Raw genomic sequence first — 22,047 nt, 5'->3', positions numbered from 1 at the left:
GTTGTAATTGGTTATCGGGTGCTCTGTCAGTGTTGTAATTGAGTATCGGGTGTTCCCTCAGTGTTGTAATTTGTTATCGGGTGCTCCCTCAGTATTGTAATTGGGTATCGGGTGCTCCCTCAGTGTTGTAATAGTTTTTTGTGTGATCCCTCAGTGTTGTAATTGGTTATCGGATGCTCTCTGTGTTGTAATTGGTTTTCGGGTGCTCCCTCAGTGTTGTAATTGGGTATTGGGTGCTCCCTCAGTGTTGTAATTAGTTTTCGGGTGCTCCTTCAGTGTTGTAATTGGGTATCGGGTCCTCCCTCAGTGTTGTAATTGGGTATCAGGTGCTCCCTCAGTGTTGTAATTGGGCATCGGGTGCTCGCTCAGTATTGTAATTGGGTATCGGATGCCCCTTCAGTGTTGTAATTGGTTTTCGGGTGCTCCCTCAGTGTTGTAATTGGGTATCGGGTGCTCCCTCAGTGTTGGAATTGGGTTGGGTGCTCCCTCAGTGTTGTAATTGTGTATTGGGTGCTCCCTCAGTGTTGTAATAGTTTTTTGTGTGATCCCTCAGTGTTGTAATTGGTTATCGGGTGCTCCCTCAGTGCTGTAATTGATTGTCGGGTGCTCCCTCAGTGTTGTAATTGGGTATTGGTTGCTCCCTCAGTGTTGTAATAGTTTTTTGTGTGATCCTCAGTGTTGTAATTGGTTATCGGGTGCTCCCTCAGTGCTGTAATTGGTTGTCGGGTGCTCCCTCAGTGTTGTAATTGGGTGCTCCCTCAGTGTTGTAATAGTTTTTTGTGTGATCCCTCAGTGTTGTAATTGGTTATCGGGTGCCCCCTCAGTGTTGTAATTGGGTATCGGGTGCTCCCTCAGTGCTGTAATTGGTTGTCGGGTGCTCCCTCAGTGTTGTAATTGGGTACAGGCTGCTCCCTCAGTGTTGTAATTGGTTATCGGGTGCTCTCTCAATATTGTAATTGGGTATTCGGTGCTCCCTCAGTGTTGTAATTGGTTTTCGGATGCTCCCTCAGTGTTCTAATTGGGTATCGGGTGCTCCCTCAGTGTTGTCATTGTGTATTGGGTGCTCCCTCAGTGTTGTAATAGTTTTTTGTGTGATCCCTCAGTGTTGTAATTGGTTATCGGGTGCTCCCTCAGTGCTGTAATTGGTTGTCGGGTGCTCCCTCAGTGTTGTAATTGGGTGCTCCCTCAGTGTTGTAATAGTTTTTTGTGTGATCCCTCAGTGTTGTAATTGGTTATCGGGTGCCCCCTCAGTGCTGTAATTGGTTGTCGGGTGCTCCCTCAGTGTTGTAATTGGGTACAGGCTGCTCCCTCAGTGTTGTAATTGGTTATCGGGTGCTCTCTCAATATTGTAATTGGGTATTCGGTGCTCCCTCAGTGTTGTAATTGGTTTTCGGATGCTCCCTCAGTGTTCTAATTGGGTATCGGGTGCTCCCTCAGTGTTGGATGCTCCCTCAGTGTTGTAATAGTTTTTTGTGTGATCCCTCAGTGTTGTAATTGGTTATCGGGTGCTCCCTCAGTGCTGTAATTGGTTGTCGGGTGCTCCCTCAGTGTTGTAATTGGGTACAGGCTGCTCCCTCAGTGTTGTAATTGGTTATCGGATGCCCCCTCAGTGTTGTAAGTGACTATCGGGTGCCCCCTCAGTGTTGTAATTGGTTATCGGGTGCTCCCTCAATGTTGTAATTGGTTATCGGATGCCCCCTCAGTGTTGTAATTGGTTATCGGATGCCCCCTCAGTGTTGTAATTGGTTATCGGGTGCTCCCTCAGTATTGTAATTGGTTATCGGGTGCCCCCTCAGTGTTGTAATTGGTTTTCGGGTGCTCCCTCAGTGTTGTAATTGAGTATTGGGTGCTCCCTCAGTGTTGTAATTGGTTTTCGGGTGCTCCCTCAGTGTTGTAATTGGGTATCCGGTGCACCCTCAGTGTTGTAATTGGGTATCGGGTGCTCCCTCAGTGTTGTAATTGGTTATCGGGTGCTCTGTCAGTGTTGTAATTGAGTATCGGATGCCCCCTCAGTATTGTAATAGGTTAGCGGGTGCTCCCTCAGTGTTGTAATTGGTTTTCGGGTGCTCCCTCAGTGTTGTAATTGGCTATCGGGTGCTCCCTCAGTGTTGTAATTGGTTATCGGGTGCTCTGTCAGTGTTGTAATTGGTTATCGGGTGCTCCCTCAGTGTTGTAATTGGTTTTCGGGTGCTCCCTCAGTGTTGTAATTGGCTATCGGGTGCTCCCTCAGTGTTGTAATTGGCTATCGGGTGCTCTGTCAGTGTTGTAATTGGGTATAGGCTGCTCCCTCAGTGTTGTAATTGGCTATCGGGTGCTCCCTCAGTGCTGCAATTGGGTATAGGCTGCTCCCTCAGTGTTGTAATTTGTTTTTGGGTGCTCCCTCAGTGTTGTAATTGGGTATTGGGTGCTCCCTCAGTGTTGTAATTGGTTATCGGGTGCGCCCTCAGTGTTCTAATTGGTTATCGGGTGCTCCCTCAGTGTTGTAATTGGGTATCGGGTGCTCCCTCAGTGCTGTAATTGGGTATTGGCTGCTCCCTCAGTGTTGTAATTTGTTTTTGGGTGCTCCCTCAGTGTTGTAATTGGTTATCGGGTGCTCCCTCAGTGCTGTAATTGGGTATTGGCTGCTCCCTCAGTGTTGTAATTTGTTTTTGGCTGCTCCCTCAGTGTTGTAATTGGTTATCGGGTGCTCCCTCAGTGTTCTAATTGGGTATCGGGTGCTCCCTCAGTGTTGTAATTGGGTATCGGGTGCTCCCTCAGTGTTGTAATTGAGTATCGGGTGTTCCCTCAGTGTTGTAATTTGTTATCGGGTGCTCCCTCAGTATTGTAATTGGGTATCGGGTGCTCCCTCAGTGTTGTAATAGTTTTTTGTGTGATCCCTCAGTGTTGTAATTGGTTATCGGATGCTCTCTCAGTGTTGTAATTGGTTTTCGGGTGCTCCCTCAGTGTTGTAATTGGGTATTGGGTGCTCCCTCAGTGTTGTAATTAGTTTTCGGGTGCTCCTTCAGTGTTGTAATTGGGTATCGGGTGCTCCCTCAGTGTTGTAATTGGGTATCAGGTGCTCCCTCAGTGTTCTAATTGGGTATCGGGTGCTCCCTCAGTGTTGTAATTGGGTATCGGGTGCTCCCTCAGTGTTGTAATTGGTTATCGGGTGCTCCCTCAGTGTTCTAATTGGGCATCGGGTGCTCCCTCAGTGTTGTAATTGGTTATCGGGTGCTCTGTCAGTGTTGTAATTGAGTATCGGGTGTTCCCTCAGTGTTGAAATTTGTTATCGGGTGCTCCCTCAGTATTGTAATTGGGTATCGGGTGCTCCCTCAGTGTTGTAATAGTTTTTTGTGTGATCCCTCAGTGTTGTAATTGGTTATCGGATGCTCTCTCAGTGTTGTAATTGGTTTTCGGGTGCTCCCTCAGTGTTGTAATTGGGTATTGGGTGCTCCCTCAGTGTTGTAATTAGTTTTCGGGTGCTCCTTCAGTGTTGTAATTGGGTATCGGGTGCTCCCTCAGTGTTGTAATTGGGTATCAGGTGCTCCCTCAGTGTTGTAATTGGGCATCGGGTGCTCGCTCAGTATTGTAATTGGGTATCGGATGCCCCTTCAGTGTTGTAATTGGTTTTCGGGTGCTCCCTCAGTGTTGTAATTGGGTATCGGGTGCTCCCTCAGTGTTGGAATTGGGTTGGGTGCTCCCTCAGTGTTGTAATTGTGTATTGGGTGCTCCCTCAGTGTTGTAATAGTTTTTTGTGTGATCCCTCAGTGTTGTAATTGGTTATCGGGTGCTCCCTCAGTGCTGTAATTGGTTGTCGGGTGCTCCCTCAGTGTTGTAATTGGGTATTGGTTGCTCCCTCAGTGTTGTAATAGTTTTTTGTGTGATCCTCAGTGTTGTAATTGGTTATCGGGTGCTCCCTCAGTGCTGTAATTGGTTGTCGGGTGCTCCCTCAGTGTTGTAATTGGGTGCTCCCTCAGTGTTGTAATAGTTTTTTGTGTGATCCCTCAGTGTTGTAATTGGTTATCGGGTGCCCCCTCAGTGTTGTAATTGGGTATCGGGTGCTCCCTCAGTGCTGTAATTGGTTGTCGGGTGCTCCCTCAGTGTTGTAATTGGGTACAGGCTGCTCCCTCAGTGTTGTAATTGGTTATCGGGTGCTCTCTCAATATTGTAATTGGGTATTCGGTGCTCCCTCAGTGTTGTAATTGGTTTTCGGATGCTCCCTCAGTGTTCTAATTGGGTATCGGGTGCTCCCTCAGTGTTGTCATTGTGTATTGGGTGCTCCCTCAGTGTTGTAATAGTTTTTTGTGTGATCCCTCAGTGTTGTAATTGGTTATCGGGTGCTCCCTCAGTGCTGTAATTGGTTGTCGGGTGCTCCCTCAGTGTTGTAATTGGGTGCTCCCTCAGTGTTGTAATAGTTTTTTGTGTGATCCCTCAGTGTTGTAATTGGTTATCGGGTGCCCCCTCAGTGCTGTAATTGGTTGTCGGGTGCTCCCTCAGTGTTGTAATTGGGTACAGGCTGCTCCCTCAGTGTTGTAATTGGTTATCGGGTGCTCTCTCAATATTGTAATTGGGTATTCGGTGCTCCCTCAGTGTTGTAATTGGTTTTCGGATGCTCCCTCAGTGTTCTAATTGGGTATCGGGTGCTCCCTCAGTGTTGGATGCTCCCTCAGTGTTGTAATAGTTTTTTGTGTGATCCCTCAGTGTTGTAATTGGTTATCGGGTGCTCCCTCAGTGCTGTAATTGGTTGTCGGGTGCTCCCTCAGTGTTGTAATTGGGTACAGGCTGCTCCCTCAGTGTTGTAATTCGTTATCGGATGCCCCCTCAGTGTTGTAAGTGACTATCGGGTGCCCCCTCAGTGTTGTAATTGGTTATCGGGTGCTCCCTCAATGTTGTAATTGGTTATCGGATGCCCCCTCAGTGTTGTAATTGGTTATCGGATGCCCCCTCAGTGTTGTAATTGGTTATCGGATGCCCCCTCAGTGTTGTAATTGGCTATCGGGTGCTCACTCAGTGTTGTAATTGGGTATAGGCTGCTCCCTCAGTGTTGTAATTGGCTATCGGGTGCTCCCTCAGTGCTGCAATTGGGTATAGGCTGCTCCCTCAGTGTTGTAATTTGTTTTTGGGTGCTCCCTCAGTGTTGTAATTGGGTATTGGGTGCTCCCTCAGTGTTGTAATTGGTTATCGGGTGCGCCCTCAGTGTTCTAATTGGTTATCGGGTGCTCCTTCAGTGTTGTAATTGGGTATCGGGTGCTCCCTCAGTGCTGTAATTGGGTATTGGCTGCTCCCTCAGTGTTGTAATTTGTTTTTGGGTGCTCCCTCAGTGTTGTAATTGGTTATCGGGTGCTCCCTCAGTGCTGTAATTGGGTATTGGCTGCTCCCTCAGTGTTGTAATTTGTTTTTGGCTGCTCCCTCAGTGTTGTAATTGGTTATCGGGTGCTCCCTCAGTGTTCTAATTGGGTATCGGGTGCTCCCTCAGTGTTGTAATTGGGTATCGGGTGCTCCCTCAGTGTTGTAATTGAGTATCGGGTGTTCCCTCAGTGTTGTAATTTGTTATCGGGTGCTCCCTCAGTATTGTAATTGGGTATCGGGTGCTCCCTCAGTGTTGTAATAGTTTTTTGTGTGATCCCTCAGTGTTGTAATTGGTTATCGGATGCTCTCTCAGTGTTGTAATTGGTTTTCGGGTGCTCCCTCAGTGTTGTAATTGGGTATTGGGTGCTCCCTCAGTGTTGTAATTAGTTTTCGGGTGCTCCTTCAGTGTTGTAATTGGGTATCGGGTGCTCCCTCAGTGTTGTAATTGGGTATCAGGTGCTCCCTCAGTGTTCTAATTGGGTATCGGGTGCTCCCTCAGTGTTGTAATTGGGTATCGGGTGCTCCCTCAGTGTTGTAATTGGTTATCGGGTGCTCCCTCAGTGTTCTAATTGGGCATCGGGTGCTCCCTCAGTGTTGTAATTGGTTATCGGGTGCTCTGTCAGTGTTGTAATTGAGTATCGGGTGTTCCCTCAGTGTTGTAATTTGTTATCGGGTGCTCCCTCAGTATTGTAATTGGGTATCGGGTGCTCCCTCAGTGTTGTAATAGTTTTTTGTGTGATCCCTCAGTGTTGTAATTGGTTATCGGATGCTCTCTCAGTGTTGTAATTGGTTTTCGGGTGCTCCCTCAGTGTTGTAATTGGGTATTGGGTGCTCCCTCAGTGTTGTAATTAGTTTTCGGGTGCTCCTTCAGTGTTGTAATTGGGTATCGGGTGCTCCCTCAGTGTTGTAATTGGGTATCAGGTGCTCCCTCAGTGTTGTAATTGGGCATCGGGTGCTCGCTCAGTATTGTAATTGGGTATCGGATGCCCCTTCAGTGTTGTAATTGGTTTTCGGATGCTCCCTCAGTGTTCTAATTGGGTATCGGGTGCTCCCTCAGTGTTGTAATTAGTTTTCGGGTGCTCCTTCAGTGTTGTAATTGGGTATCGGGTGCTCCCTCAGTGTTGTAATTGGGTACAGGCTGCTCCCTCAGTGTTGTAATTGGTTATCGGGTGCTCTCTCAATATTGTAATTGGGTATTCGGTGCTCCCTCAGTGTTGTAATTGGTTTTCGGATGCTCCCTCAGTGTTCTAATTGGGTATCGGGTGCTCCCTCAGTGTTGTCATTGTGTATTGGGTGCTCCCTCAGTGTTGTAATAGTTTTTTGTGTGATCCCTCAGTGTTGTAATTGGTTATCGGGTGCTCCCTCAGTGCTGTAATTGGTTGTCGGGTGCTCCCTCAGTGTTGTAATTGGGTGCTCCCTCAGTGTTGTAATAGTTTTTTGTGTGATCCCTCAGTGTTGTAATTGGTTATCGGGTGCCCCCTCAGTGCTGTAATTGGTTGTCGGGTGCTCCCTCAGTGTTGTAATTGGGTACAGGCTGCTCCCTCAGTGTTGTAATTGGTTATCGGGTGCTCTCTCAATATTGTAATTGGGTATTCGGTGCTCCCTCAGTGTTGTAATTGGTTTTCGGATGCTCCCTCAGTGTTCTAATTGGGTATCGGGTGCTCCCTCAGTGTTGGATGCTCCCTCAGTGTTGTAATAGTTTTTTGTGTGATCCCTCAGTGTTGTAATTGGTTATCGGGTGCTCCCTCAGTGCTGTAATTGGTTGTCGGGTGCTCCCTCAGTGTTGTAATTGGGTACAGGCTGCTCCCTCAGTGTTGTAATTCGTTATAGGATGCCCCCTCAGTGTTGTAAGTGACTATCGGGTGCCCCCTCAGTGTTGTAATTGGTTATCGGGTGCTCCCTCAATGTTGTAATTGGTTATCGGATGCCCCCTCAGTGTTGTAATTGGTTATCGGATGCCCCCTCAGTGTTGTAATTGGTTATCGGGTGCTCCCTCAGTATTGTAATTGGTTATCGGGTGCCCCCTCAGTGTTGTAATTGGTTTTCGGGTGCTCCCTCAGTGTTGTAATTGAGTATTGGGTGCTCCCTCAGTGTTGTAATTGGTTTTCGGGTGCTCCCTCAGTGTTGTAATTGGGTATCCGGTGCACCCTCAGTGTTGTAATTGGGTATCGGGTGCTCCCTCAGTGTTGTAATTGGTTATCGGGTGCTCTGTCAGTGTTGTAATTGAGTATCGGATGCCCCCTCAGTATTGTAATAGGTTAGCGGGTGCTCCCTCAGTGTTGTAATTGGTTTTCGGGTGCTCCCTCAGTGTTGTAATTGGCTATCGGGTGCTCCCTCAGTGTTGTAATTGGTTATCGGGTGCTCTGTCAGTGTTGTAATTGGTTATCGGGTGCTCCCTCAGTGTTGTAATTGGTTTTCGGGTGCTCCCTCAGTGTTGTAATTGGCTATCGGGTGCTCCCTCAGTGTTGTAATTGGCTATCGGGTGCTCTGTCAGTGTTGTAATTGGGTATCGGATGCCCCCTCAGTGTTGTAATTGGCTATCGGGTGCTCACTCAGTGTTGTAATTGGGTATAGGCTGCTCCCTCAGTGTTGTAATTGGCTATCGGGTGCTCCCTCAGTGCTGCAATTGGGTATAGGCTGCTCCCTCAGTGTTGTAATTTGTTTTTGGGTGCTCCCTCAGTGTTGTAATTGGGTATTGGGTGCTCCCTCAGTGTTGTAATTGGTTATCGGGTGCGCCCTCAGTGTTCTAATTGGTTATCGGGTGCTCCCTCAGTGTTGTAATTGGGTATCGGGTGCTCCCTCAGTGCTGTAATTGGGTATTGGCTGCTCCCTCAGTGTTGTAATTTGTTTTTGGGTGCTCCCTCAGTGTTGTAATTGGTTATCGGGTGCTCCCTCAGTGCTGTAATTGGGTATTGGCTGCTCCCTCAGTGTTGTAATTTGTTTTTGGCTGCTCCCTCAGTGTTGTAATTGGTTATCGGGTGCTCCCTCAGTGTTCTAATTGGGTATCGGGTGCTCCCTCAGTGTTGTAATTGGGTATCGGGTGCTCCCTCAGTGTTGTAATTGAGTATCGGGTGTTCCCTCAGTGTTGTAATTTGTTATCGGGTGCTCCCTCAGTACTGTAATTGGGTATCGGGTGCTCCCTCAGTGTTGTAATAGTTTTTTGTGTGATCCCTCAGTGTTGTAATTGGTTATCGGATGCTCTCTCAGTGTTGTAATTGGTTTTCGGGTGCTCCCTCAGTGTTGTAATTGGGTATTGGGTGCTCCCTCAGTGTTGTAATTAGTTTTCGGGTGCTCCTTCAGTGTTGTAATTGGGTATCGGGTGCTCCCTCAGTGTTGTAATTGGGTATCAGGTGCTCCCTCAGTGTTCTAATTGGGTATCGGGTGCTCCCTCAGTGTTGTAATTGGGTATCGGGTGCTCCCTCAGTGTTGTAATTGGTTATCGGGTGCTCCCTCAGTGTTCTAATTGGGCATCGGGTGCTCCCTCAGTGTTGTAATTGGTTATCGGGTGCTCTGTCAGTGTTGTAATTGAGTATCGGGTGTTCCCTCAGTGTTGTAATTTGTTATCGGGTGCTCCCTCAGTATTGTAATTGGGTATCGGGTGCTCCCTCAGTGTTGTAATAGTTTTTTGTGTGATCCCTCAGTGTTGTAATTGGTTATCGGATGCTCTCTCAGTGTTGTAATTGGTTTTCGGGTGCTCCCTCAGTGTTGTAATTGGGTATTGGGTGCTCCCTCAGTGTTGTAATTAGTTTTCGGGTGCTCCTTCAGTGTTGTAATTGGGTATCGGGTGCTCCCTCAGTGTTGTAATTGGGTATCAGGTGCTCCCTCAGTGTTGTAATTGGGCATCGGGTGCTCGCTCAGTATTGTAATTGGGTATCGGATGCCCCTTCAGTGTTGTAATTGGTTTTCGGGTGCTCCCTCAGTGTTGTAATTGGGTATCGGGTGCTCCCTCAGTGTTGGAATTGGGTTGGGTGCTCCCTCAGTGTTGTAATTGTGTATTGGGTGCTCCCTCAGTGTTGTAATAGTTTTTTGTGTGATCCCTCAGTGTTGTAATTGGTTATCGGGTGCTCCCTCAGTGCTGTAATTGGTTGTCGGGTGCTCCCTCAGTGTTGTAATTGGGTATTGGTTGCTCCCTCAGTGTTGTAATAGTTTTTTGTGTGATCCTCAGTGTTGTAATTGGTTATCGGGTGCTCCCTCAGTGCTGTAATTGGTTGTCGGGTGCTCCCTCAGTGTTGTAATTGGGTGCTCCCTCAGTGTTGTAATAGTTTTTTGTGTGATCCCTCAGTGTTGTAATTGGTTATCGGGTGCCCCCTCAGTGTTGTAATTGGGTATCGGGTGCTCCCTCAGTGCTGTAATTGGTTGTCGGGTGCTCCCTCAGTGTTGTAATTGGGTACAGGCTGCTCCCTCAGTGTTGTAATTGGTTATCGGGTGCTCTCTCAATATTGTAATTGGGTATTCGGTGCTCCCTCAGTGTTGTAATTGGATTTCGGATGCTCCCTCAGTGTTCTAATTGGGTATCGGGTGCTCCCTCAGTGTTGTCATTGTGTATTGGGTGCTCCCTCAGTGTTGTAATAGTTTTTTGTGTGATCCCTCAGTGTTGTAATTGGTTATCGGGTGCTCCCTCAGTGCTGTAATTGGTTGTCGGGTGCTCCCTCAGTGTTGTAATTGGGTGCTCCCTCAGTGTTGTAATAGTTTTTTGTGTGATCCCTCAGTGTTGTAATTGGTTATCGGGTGCCCCCTCAGTGCTGTAATTGGTTGTCGGGTGCTCCCTCAGTGTTGTAATTGGGTACAGGCTGCTCCCTCAGTGTTGTAATTGGTTATCGGGTGCTCTCTCAATATTGTAATTGGGTATTCGGTGCTCCCTCAGTGTTGTAATTGGTTTTCGGATGCTCCCTCAGTGTTCTAATTGGGTATCGGGTGCTCCCTCAGTGTTGGATGCTCCCTCAGTGTTGTAATAGTTTTTTGTGTGATCCCTCAGTGTTGTAATTGGTTATCGGGTGCTCCCTCAGTGCTGTAATTGGTTGTCGGGTGCTCCCTCAGTGTTGTAATTGGGTACAGGCTGCTCCCTCAGTGTTGTAATTGGGTATCAGGTGCTCCCTCAGGGCTGTAATTGTGAAGCAGAGGGGCTGAAAGTGTCTCAGTCCTCAGCAGCGGCAGGGAGGTGAATAGACTCGATAGGTACAGGTGCTTCAGGAGGGACAGAGGTGCAGGAAAGAGAGGAGGGGGAAGTGCTTTGATCAAGGGGAGCCTCACGGGAATAGTCAAGAGATGAAATAACCGAGGAAACATCCAGCGATGTTTTGTGGGTGAACCAAGTATGGGATGGTGACCTCATTGGGATTGTACCCAAATAGTCAACAGGAATTAGCAAATGGAACTTGCAGGAGGAATAGGGTGGTCACACTCGGGGATTTTAATTTTCCTAATATAGTCTCTGTCAAGGTTGTGGAGGGAGGGTGAGGGAAAGAGTGTGCAAGAGGGTAGCGGGAGTCTGAGGGGGAGAGGGTAGGGGCAGTCTGAGGGGGAAGGGGGAGAGGGTAGGGGGAGTCTGAGGGGGAAGGGGGAGTCTGAGGGGGAGAGTGTAGGGGGATTCCGAGGGGAAAGGGGGAGTCTGAGGGGGAGAGGGTAGGGGGAGTCTGAGGGGGAAGCGTGAGTCTGAGGCGAGGTGCAATATGGTTAAGGGATACAGAAGGGGTTGGGTGGGAAATGTCTAGTTTACCATGTTGATGGTTATGTTGTTATTGCTTTTGTTATTGCTATAAAAATTTTGCAAGTACTTCAATAAAAATATTTTATTAAAAGCAACAAAATTGTGCATCGTCTGGCGTGTTTCTAAAATGGGTTATATAACACAGATTGGGGCAGTCCCAGAATGTTGCTGTGCCTTTATTATTTCAATAACGCTTTTCTGTAATCAATTTCCAGCTTTCTCTTTCTCCCCGAGGAGAGTTGATTTTGAAGCTTGGACGACGCAAAGAGAATCTTTCCTCGGCGAGGAATCCTCAGACAGGAGTTCTAACCTGAGAGAAACAGAATAAATGTCAATGTGTCTTTGTCCGTCATGGTTGGGGTTTCATTATTCTGATGGGCCCTCAAGCGGTGGGCTGTGTTTTGTTTTTTTGGGAGGGGGGCAGGAGTCTCAGTGTCTCTGGGGGGAGTGGGAGACCGGTGACATTTTCACACCGAGGGTTGGGTGAGTTATTCCAGTGAACAAGATGGAGTGGGAGCAGGAGGGAACGCAGCCTCAGGAAGGGATTAAGGAGGTGTAGAGTGGGAGTAGGAGGGAACGCAGCCTCAGGAGGGGATTAAGGAGGTGGAGAGTGGGAGCAGGAGGGAACGCAGCCTCAGGAGGGGTTAAGGAGGTGGAGAGTGGGAGCAGGAGGGAATGCAGCCTGAGGAGGGGAGTAAGGAGGTGGAGAGTGGGAGCAGGAGGGAACGCAGCCTCAGGAAGGGATTAAGGAGGTGGAGAGTGGGAGTAGGAGGGAACGCAGCCTCATGAGGGGATTAAGGAGGTGGAGAGTGGGAGCGAACGCAGCCTCAGGAAGGGATTAAGGAGGTGGAGAGTGGGAGTAGGAGGGAACGCAGCCTCAGGAAGGGATTAAGGAGGTGTAGAGTGGGAGTAGGAGGGAACGCAGCCTCAGGAGGGGATTAAGGAGGTGGAGAGTGGGAGCAGGAGGGAACGCAGCCTCAGGAAGGGATTAAGGAGGTGGAGAGTGGGAGTAGGAGGGAACGCAGCCTCAGGAGGGGATTAAGGAGGTGGAGAGTGGGAGCGAACGCAGCCTCAGGAAGGGATTAAGGAGGTGGAGAGTGGGAGTAGGAGGGAACGCAGCCTCAGGAGGGGATTAAGGAGGTGGAGAGTGGGAGCAGGAGGGAATGCAGCCTGAGGAGGGGAGTAAGGAGTCGAGTGGGAGCAGGAGGGGTCTGGTGACGAAACCCCCCCCCCCACCTCTGTATCCATTTTGGCAATAAAATAATTTTTGGGGGTAAAATGTTTTTGGGAGGGGGTAGATAAGTTTGGGAGGGGGGAATTGAGGGGGGGTAATGACATTTGAGGGGAGAATAAAATGGGGGGGGGCAAATTTGGGAAAGGAATAAATTGGGGGGATGAAATTATGGGGTGGGCGAATTGTGGGTGGATAAAACGGGGGTGGGGGATAAAATTGAGGGAGCAATAAATTGGGGCGCGAATTGTGGGGGGGAATACAATTGGGGGAGGAATAAATTGGGGGGAAATTATGGGGGTGGGTGAATTGTGGGGGGAATAAAACTGGGGGGTGAATAAACTGGGGGGGGGGAGATAAATTGGGGGGGGAAGATAAATTGGGGGGGGGAGATAAATTGGGGGGGGGAGATAAATTGGGGGGGGGAGATAAATTGGGGAGATAAATTGGGGGGGAGAGATAAATTGGGGGGGGAATAAAATAGGGGCAGAAATAAAACAGTGGGGGGAGACGAATAATATTTGGTGGAGGGGGTGGAGGAAAATAAAATTGGGGGGGGGGGGGCAGAACCCAGCGGGGGGGGGGGCAGAATGAAACAGAAAGTATGTAGGCAAGACAGACAGAGATAAAAGACAGAGAGAGAAAGAAGGACAGAGAGAGGGTCAGAGAAAGACAGAGAGAGAAAGACACAGAGAGAAAGACAGAGCGAGAAAGGACAGAGAGAGAGAGAGAGAGAGAGAAAGAAGGACAGAGAGAAAGAAAGAAGGACTGAGAAAAACAGTGAGAGAAAGGCAGAGAGAGAGAAAGACAAAGAGAGAGAGAAAGAAGGACAGAGAGAGAAAGAAGGACAGAGAGAAAGAAGGACAGAGAGAGAAAGAAGGACAGAGAGACAAAGACAGACAGAAAGAGAGAAAGAAGGACAGAGAGAGAAAGAAGGACAGAGAGAGAAAGAAGGACAGAGAGAGAAAGAAGGACAGAGAGAGAAAGAAGGACAGAGAGAGAAAGACAGACAGAAAGAGAGAAAGAAGGACAGAGAGAGAAGGACAGAGAGAGAAAGAAGGACAGAGAGAGAAAGAAGGACAGAGAGAGAAAGAAGGACAGAGAGAGAAAGAAGGACAGAGAGACAAAGACAGACAGAAAGAGAGAGAGAAAGACAGAGAGAGAAAGGACAGAGAGAAAGACAGAGCGAGAAAGAAGGACAGAGCGCGAGAGAGAAAGGACAGAGAGAGAGAAAGAAGGAGAGAGAGAAGGACAGAGAGAGAGAGAGAGAGAAGGACAGAGAGAGAGAGAGGAGGACAGAGAGAGAGAGAGGAGGACAGAGAGAGAAAGGACAGACAGAGAGAGAAAGAAGGACAGACAGAGAGAGAAAGAAGGACAGACAGAGAGAGAAAGAAGGACAGACAGAGAGAGAAAGAAGGACAGACAGAGAAAGAAGGACAGACAGAGAAAAGACAGTGAGAGAAAAGACAGAGAGAGAAAAGACAGAGAGAGAAAAGACAGAGAGAGAAAAGACAGAGAGAGAAAAGACAGAGAGAAAGACAGAGAGAAAGACAGAGAGAAAGACAGAGAGAAAGACAGAGAGAGAAAAGACAGAGAGAGAAAAGACAGAGAGAGAAAAGACAGAGAGAGAGAGTCAGAGAGAGACAGAGAGAGAGAGTCAGAGAGAGACAGAGAGAGAGAGACAGAGAGAGAGAGAGACAGAGAGAGAGAGGCAGAGAGAGAGACAGCGAGAGAGTCAGAGAGGGAGAGAGAGAGACAGAGAGAGAGGCAGAGAGAGAGTCAGAGAGAGAGACAGAGAGAGAGAGAGTCAGAGAGAGAGAGTCAGAGAGGGAGAGAGAGAGACAGAGAGAGAGAGGCAGAAAGAGAGTCAGAGAGAGAGACAGAGAGAGAGCGAGAGTCAGAGAGAGACAGAGAGAGAGAGACAGAGAGAGAGACAGAGGCAGAGAGAGAGATGGGGATGTCAGAGGGGCAGGGAGAGGGAAAGGACAGCACGGTAGCATTGTGGATAGCACAATCTCTTCACAGCTCCAGGGTCCCAGTTTCGATTCCGGCTTGGATCACTGTCTGTGCGGAGTCTGCACATCCTCCCCTTGTCTGCGTGGGTTTCCTCCGGGTGCTCCGGTTTCCTCCCACAGTCCAAAGATGTGCAGGTTAGGTGGATTGGCTGTGATAAATTGCCCTTAGTGTCCAAAATTTCCCTTAGTGTTGGGTGGGGTTACTGGGTTATGGGTATGGTGTTGACCTTGGGTAGGGTGCTCTTTCCAAGAGCCGGTGCAGACTCGATGGGCCGAATGGCCTCCTTCTGCACTGTAAAATCTATGAAATCTATAAGAGATTTTTGGGTGGGGGTCTCTGCTGTGCAGCCAGGGCTCAGACCCCCACCTCCCCACCCCATATTCCTCACCCCACCATGGTGTCCACACTGTAAACCTAACTAGACGGAGGGAAAGGGCGGGGGGGAGAAACAGGGTGAGAGAGAACCAAACTGGGAGGGGGGGAACATTGGGGACTCAGTGGGGGAAATCAATGCTGCATCTTGGGAGCGGTTGAGTCCTCCTCCGTTGTGGGGCTGCCCGTGGGATCCTGCTGTGCAGACTGGTCTACATTGTAACTTTAGTCATTAGTACATTGACTGGCCGGGGGGGGGTAAGGTTTTGGGTTTTAGTTCTGTAATCATAAATATTAAACATGTCCAGTGTGGTGGGACACTTATTCCAAATGGGAAGACAGGAGATTTTCCGAGGACATTTCAATCCAGCTCTCTCAAAGGGCCTGGAACGGGAAAGGCTGCGATTGGGGCCTGGCTTAATTTACCAATCGCACAGTGCCCGTGTTTTACTGGAATTAATGGGAAAGGAGAGAGAGAGAATGGGAAAGGAGAGAGAGAGAATGGGAAAGGAGAGAGAGAGAATGGGAAAGGAGAGAGAGAGAATGGGAAAGGAGATAGAGAGAATGGGAAAGGAGAGAGAGAGAGAGAATGGGAAAGGAGAGAGAGAGAGAGAGAGAGAATGGGAAAGGAGTGAGAGAATGGGAGAGGAGAGAGAGAGAGAGAGTGGGAAAGGAGAGAGAGAGAGAATGGGAAAGGAGTGAGAGAATGGGAGAGGAGAGAGAGAGAGAGAATGGGAAAGGAGAGAGAGAGAGAGAGAATGGGAAAGGAGAGAGAGAATGGGAAAGGAGAGAATGGGAAAGGAGAGAGAGAGAATGGGAAAGGAGGGAGAGAGAGAGAATGGGACTGGAGAGAGAGAATGGGAAAGAAGAGAGAGAATGGGAAAGGAGAGAGAGAGAGAATGGGAAAGGAGAGAGAGTGGGAAAGGAGAGAGAGAGAATGGGAAAGGAGAGAATGGAAAAGGAGAGAGAGAGAGAGAATGGGAAAGGAGAGAGAGAGAGAGAGAATGGGAAAGGAGAGAGAGAATGGGAAAGGAGAGAGAGAGAGAGAATGGGAAAGGAGAGAGAGAGAAAGGAAAAGGAGAGAGAGAATACAGTAAAGGGGGGGAGAGAGAGAAGGGTGAAAGGAGAGAGAGAGAATGGGAAAGGAGAGAGAGAAAGGAAAAGGAGATAGAGAAAGCAAAAGGAGAGAGAGAGGGCCGAATGGCCTGCTCCTGGTTTCAGTATTTAAATTGTTCCCCTGTCAGTGAGCAGGTTGTGTGTGTGTGTGGAATTGTGCTGTGTACTCGCCTGGTCTGGCTCCCTATTACTTACAAACACCCGCGAGCTGACTGTAAATGTAAAAGATTGAGGGAAAGAGGGAGGCTGGGAGAGGGAGAGGCAGACACAGAGAGCGAGAGATGGGGAAATGGAGGGAGGGAAGGGCAGCTGAACAGGGAGGGGCTGGGAATGGGGGTGTGAGGGGCTCAGGAAGGGTAGTGGAAAGAGACAGAGTGTCAGGGTGGGGGTGTCCACCGCTGCCGTGGGACTGTTACTGGGATCTTGCTGTGCGGAACTGCCTTCATTGCGACTGTAATCGATTCATTGACTGGAGAGGGTTTGGGATGTGATTGTGGAATGTTAAACACTGACACATGTCCCGTGTGGCGGGACTTTATTCAGAATGATAAGACATGAACATTTCGAAGGACATTTCGATCGAGCGCTGACAAGGGCCTGGAATGTAAAAGGCTGTGACTGGAAGGGGGCTTAAATTGCCAATCAGAACAGGGCCTATGTCTTGGTGTCAGTAATGTCACATTTACATGTAAAAGGCCAGGGACCATTTCAATTCACTTTACTGAGTTTCTGAGTGTAGAATGTTCTTGTCTCTCTGCCCTTCCAGATCTCTCTCTGTTGGAGAGAATTGGGCGGTTGTGACACCCAACGTGTGGTAACATTCAAGGCTCTGGGCCTAGTGCTGGGCAGAGGGATTGGAGCAGATTAGAGTATTTACACTTGTCTCTCCAGGCTTGGTGGGTGGAAGGGCCAGTTCTGTACGGTCTGATTCTGTGGAGATCCGGCTCAGAGAGGGATAGAGAGAGAGAGCAATGAAATGAGAGAGAGGGAGAGAGAGAAATGAAATGAGAGAGAGGGAGGGAGAGAAATGAAATGAGGGAGAAAGAGAGAGATGGAGGCAGAGGTAAGTGTGGAAGTTGAAGGCTAGGGATGTGAAGGGGATCTGGTGGGGTGGGGGAGAGAGACAGAGAGTGTGGGAGGGGTGTCCTGCACCATCGTGGTACTGCCAGTGGGATCTTGCTGTGTAGAATTGCCTTCATTGCTCATGTACACTGACTGGAGGGGTGATTGGATCCGATTGTGCAATTAGGATGGAGGTAGGGGAGAGTGCAAAGCCAGAGGGAGCGGAGAGAGAGAGACAAGAGTCGTGGCTGGGGGGTAGAGTCAGGGTCCAGCTTCCTCCCCCCCCCCCCCCCTCCTTGTGCCCACACAACCCACCCCATATTCCTCGCACGGCGACAGTGTCCACACTGGGGGGGGTGGGGAATGTTGGAGGCTGTGTGGGTGAAAGAGAGCCAGTGAGGCGATGGCGTGGGAGGGGGTATCCAGAGACAGCAAAGCAGAGGTGGACATTGGTTGGTGGGTCAAGGGAGGGGGAGGGGATAAAGACACAGGATCTGACGGTCTCCAGTGTGGGATCTTGCTGTGTGAGGCTGAGGGAAATATTGACGTGGAGCGGTGGGGCTGGAGAATCAATCTCCACTTGGGAGAGGCGAGCTTTGATCAGGAATAGTCAGCGTGGCAGAGGGAGGCCGTGCTGAACAAATGGGACTGAATTATTGGAGGAGGTGACCAGATGAGGGTGGTGCAGTTGATGTAGTTTATCTGGATTGCAGCCAAGCCTCTGACAAGGCCCCACATGGGAGACTGACAAAGAAGTCAAATGCACATGGGAGATGGGGTAACTTGGAAGCAGAACTGAGTTAGTGATAGGAGACAGAGGGCGGTGGGAGAAGGCTGTTTGTGTGACTGGAGGCCAGTCATAGAGTGAAAGATGTTTACAGCATGGAAACGGTCCCTTCGGCCCAGCTTGTCCGTGCCGCCCAGTTTCTATCACTAAGCTAGTCCCACTTGCCCGCATTTGGCCCATATCCCTCTGTACCCACCCTGCCCACGGATGGGAGGCTTCTTGCCCCCCTAGACCCCGCCCCACATTCCTCGCACAACAACTGCGGCTATTCTCACCTCAAACTCTTTTTTTTTCAAATCCGGCCGATCCCACACTGGAGTGTGTGTGGGGGGGGGGGATCCTGCTGTGCGAGGATGAGGGACATATTGAAGTGGAGTAAGAGGGGGTAGTTTGTTTGGAGAGAGGTAAATGTTCTCGGGTGTTTGTGGGATCTGACTGTGCACTGCCACTGTACCATGGAATATACAGACTTCCAAGTGTTTGGGAGAGAGGGAGAGGTGACTGATGGAAGGGGAAGTGTCCGTATTAATACTGAATGAGGAAACAGCAGCAAGCCTGGAGCCAGTGGCTCGGGAGACATTTTTGACAGTAAAATTCTCTCGTCCCACATTGTTGTAATGATGTAAAGATGTTCCAGCTGTGCAGTGATTGAGTAGCAGGTGCTACATCGGTGTTGTAATAGGTTAGCGGGTGCCCCATCAGTGCTGTAATTAATAATTGTGCTCGCTCAGTGTTGTAATTGGGTATTGGGTGCTCCCTCAGTGTTGTAATTGGGTATCGGGTGCTCCCTCAGTGTTGTAATTGGGTTTCGGGTGCCCCCTCAGTGTTGTAATTGGGTATCGGGTGCTCCCTCAGTGTTGTAATTGGGTATCGGGTGCTCGCTCAGTGTTGTAATTGGTTTTCGGGTGCTCCCTCAGTGTTGTAATTGGGTATCGGGTGCTCCCTCACTGTTGCAATTGGGTATCGGGATCTCCCTCAGTATTGTAATTGGGTATCGGGTGCTCCCTCAGTGTTGTAATTGGGTATCGGGTGCTCTGTCAGTGTTGTAATTGGGTATCGGGTGCTCTGTCAGTGTTGTAATTGGGTATCGGGTGCTCCCTCAGTGTTGTAATTGGGTATCGGGTGCTCCCTCAGTGTTGTAATTGGGTATCGGGTGCTCTGTCAGTGTTGTAATTGGGTATCGGGTGCTCCCTCAGTGTTGTAATTGGGTATCGGGTGCTCTGTCAGTGTTGTAATTGGTTATCGGGTGCTCCCTCAGTGTTGTAATTGGGTATCGGGTGCCCCCTCAGTGTTGTAATTGGGTATCGGATGCCCCCTCAGTGTTGTAATTGGTTATCGGGTGCTCCCTCAGTGTTGTAATTGGTTATCGGGTGCTCCCTCAGTATTGTAATTGGTTATCGGGTGCTCCCTCAATGTTGTAATTGGTTTTCGGGTGCTCCCTCAGTGTTGTAATTGGTTATCGGGTGCTCCCTCAGTATTGTAATTGGTTATCGGGTGCTCCCTCAGTATTGTAATTGGTTATCGGATGCCCCCTCAGTGTTGTAATTGGGTATCGGGTGCTCCCTCAGTGTTGTAATTGGGTATCGGGTGCTCGCTCAGTGTTGTAATTGGTTTTCGGGTGCTCCCTCAGTGTTGTAATTGGGTATCGGGTGCTCCCTCACTGTTGCAATTGGGTATCGGGTGCTCCCTCAGTATTGTAATTGGGTATCGGGTGCTCCCTCAGTGTTGTAATTGGGTATCGGGTGCTCTGTCAGTGTTGTAATTGGGTATCGGGTGCTCTGTCAGTGTTGTAATTGGGTATCGGGTGCTCCCTCAGTGTTGTAATTGGGTATCGGGTGCTCCCTCAGTGTTGTAATTGGGTATCGGGTGCTCTGTCAGTGTTGTAATTGGGTATCGGGTGCTCCCTCAGTGTTGTAATTGGGTATCGGGTGCTCTGTCAGTGTTGTAATTGGTTATCGGGTGCTCCCTCAGTGTTGTAATTGGGTATCGGGTGCCCCCTCAGTGTTGTAATTGGGTATCGGATGCCCCCTCAGTGTTGTAATTGGTTATCGGGTGCTCCCTCAGTGTTGTAATTGGTTATCGGGTGCTCCCTCAGTATTGTAATTGGTTATCGGGTGCTCCCTCAATGTTGTAATTGGTTTTCGGGTGCTCCCTCAGTGTTGTAATTGGTTATCGGGTGCTCCCTCAGTATTGTAATTGGTTATCGGGTGCTCCCTCAGTATTGTAATTGGTTATCGGATGCCCCCTCAGTGTTGTAATTGGTTTTCGGGTGCTCCCTCAGTGTTGTAATTGGTTATCGGGTGCTCCCTCAGTATTGTAATTGGTTATCGGGTGCTCTCTCAGTGTTGTAATTGGGTATCGGGTGCTCTGTCAGTGTTGTAATTGGTTATCGGGTGCTCCCTCAGTGTTGTAATTGGGTATCGGGTGCCCCCTCAGTGTTGTAATTGGGTATCGGATGCCCCCTCAGTGTTGTAATTGGTTATCGGGTGCTCCCTCAGTGTTGTAATTGGTTATCGGGTGCTCCCTCAGTATTGTAATTGGTTATCGGGTGCTCCCTCAATGTTGTAATTGGTTTTCGGGTGCTCCCTCAGTGTTGTAATTGGTTATCGGGTGCTCCCTCAGTATTGTAATTGGTTATCGGGTGCTCCCTCAGTATTGTAATTGGTTATCGGATGCCCCCTCAGTGTTGTAATTGGTTATCGGGTGCTCCCTCAATGTTGTAATTGGTTTTCGGGTGCTCCCTCAGTGTTGTAATTGGTTATCGGGTGCTCCCTCAGTATTGTAATTGGTTATCGGGTGCTCCCTCAGTATTGTAATTGGTTATCGGATGCCCCCTCAGTGTTGTAATTGGTTTTCGGGTGCTCCCTCAGTGTTGTAATTGGGTATCGGGTGCTCCCTCAGTGTTGTAATTGGTTATCGGGTGCTCCCTCAGTATTGTAATTGGGTATCGGGTGCTCCCTCAATGTTGTAATTGGTTATCGGATGCCCCCTCAGTGTTGTAATTGAGTGCAGGCTGCTCCCTCAGTGTTGTAATTGGGTATCGGCTGCTCCCTCAGTGTTGTAATAGTTTTTTGTGTGATCCCTCAGTGTTGTAATTGGTTATCGGGTGCTCCCTCAGTGCTGTAATTGGTTGTCGGGTGCTCCCTCAGTGCTGTAATTGGTTATCGGGTGCTCCCTCAGTGTTGTAATTGGTTATCGGGTGCTCCCTCAGTGTTGTAATTGGTTATCGGGTGCTCCCTCAGTGCTGTTATTGGGTATCGGGTGCTCCCTCAGTGTTGTAATTGGGTATCGGGTGCTCCCTCAGTGTTGTAATTGGGTATCGGGTGCTCCCTCAGTGTTGTAATTGGGTATCAGGTGCTCCCTCAGGGCTGTAATTGTGAACCAGAGGGGCTGAAAGTGTCTCAGTCCTCAGCCGCGGCAGGGAGGTGAATAGACTCGATAGGTACAGGTGCTTCAGGAGGGACAGAGGTGCAGGAAAGAGAGGAGGGGGAAGTGCTTTGATCAAGGGGAGCCTCACGGGAATAGTCAAGAGATGAAATAACCGAGGAATCATCCAGCGATATTTTGTGGGTGAACCAAGTATGGGATGGTGACCTCATTGGGATTGTACCCAAATAGTCAACAGGAATTAGCAGATGGAACTTGCAGGAGGAATAGGGTGGTCACACTCGGGGATTTTAATTTTCCTAATATAGTCTCTGTCAAGGTTGTGGAGGGAGGGTGAGGGAAAGAGTGTGCAAGAGGGTAGCGGGAGTCTGAGGGGGAGAGGGTAGGGGGAGTCTGAGGGGGAGAGGGTAGGGGCAGTCTGAGGGGGAGAGGGGGAGTCTGAGGGGGAAGGGGGAGTCTGAGGGGGAGAATGTAGGGGGAGTCTGAGGGGGAGAGGGTAGGGGCAGTCTGAGGGGGAGAGGGTAGGGGGAGTCTGAGGGGGAGAGGGTAGGGGGAGTCTGAGGGGGAGAGGGTAGGGGGAGTCTGAGGGGGAAGGGGGAGTCTGAGGGGGAGAGTGTAGGGGGAGTCCGAGGGGAAAGGGGGAGTCTGAGGGGGAGAGGGTAGGGGGAGTCTGAGGGGGAAGGGTGAGTCTGAGGCGAGGTGCAATATGGTTAAGGGATACAGAAGGGGTTGGGTGGGAAATGTCTAGTTTACCATGTTGATGGTTATGTTATTATTGCTTTTGTTATTGCTATAAAAATTTTGCAAGTACTTCAATAAAAATATTTTATTAAAAGCAACAAAATTGTGCATCTTCTGGCGTGTTTATAAAATGGGTTATATAACACAGATTGGGGCAGTCCCAGAATGTTGCTGTGCCTTTATTATTTCAATAACGCTTTGCTGTAATCAATTTCCAGCTTTCTCTTTCTCCCCGAGGAGAGTTGATTTTGAAGCTTGGACGACGCAAAGAGAATCTTTCCTCGACGAGGAATCCTCAGA

The 22,047-nt window shown here is 49.2% G+C and overlaps 1 long non-coding RNA gene across 1 annotated transcript in view; it reads right to left on the bottom strand.

The window, feature by feature from the left end:
- Positions 1 to 11,196: 11,196 nt before the first annotated feature.
- Positions 11,197 to 22,047, bottom strand: part of LOC140399582 (uncharacterized) — a 15,961-nt gene continuing 5,110 nt past the window's right edge. The window contains exon 2 of the long non-coding RNA XR_011937736.1: positions 11,197 to 11,345. This is a non-coding gene — a long non-coding RNA (uncharacterized lncRNA). The remainder of the gene's footprint in view (positions 11,346 to 22,047) is intronic.

This window comes from Scyliorhinus torazame, chromosome 23 (genome assembly GCF_047496885.1).
Source record: "Scyliorhinus torazame isolate Kashiwa2021f chromosome 23, sScyTor2.1, whole genome shotgun sequence".
Lineage (NCBI taxonomy): Eukaryota > Metazoa > Chordata > Chondrichthyes > Carcharhiniformes > Scyliorhinidae > Scyliorhinus > Scyliorhinus torazame.
The sequence above is the reverse complement of the archived record's forward strand: the minus strand, read 5'-3'. Positions and strand labels throughout refer to the sequence as shown.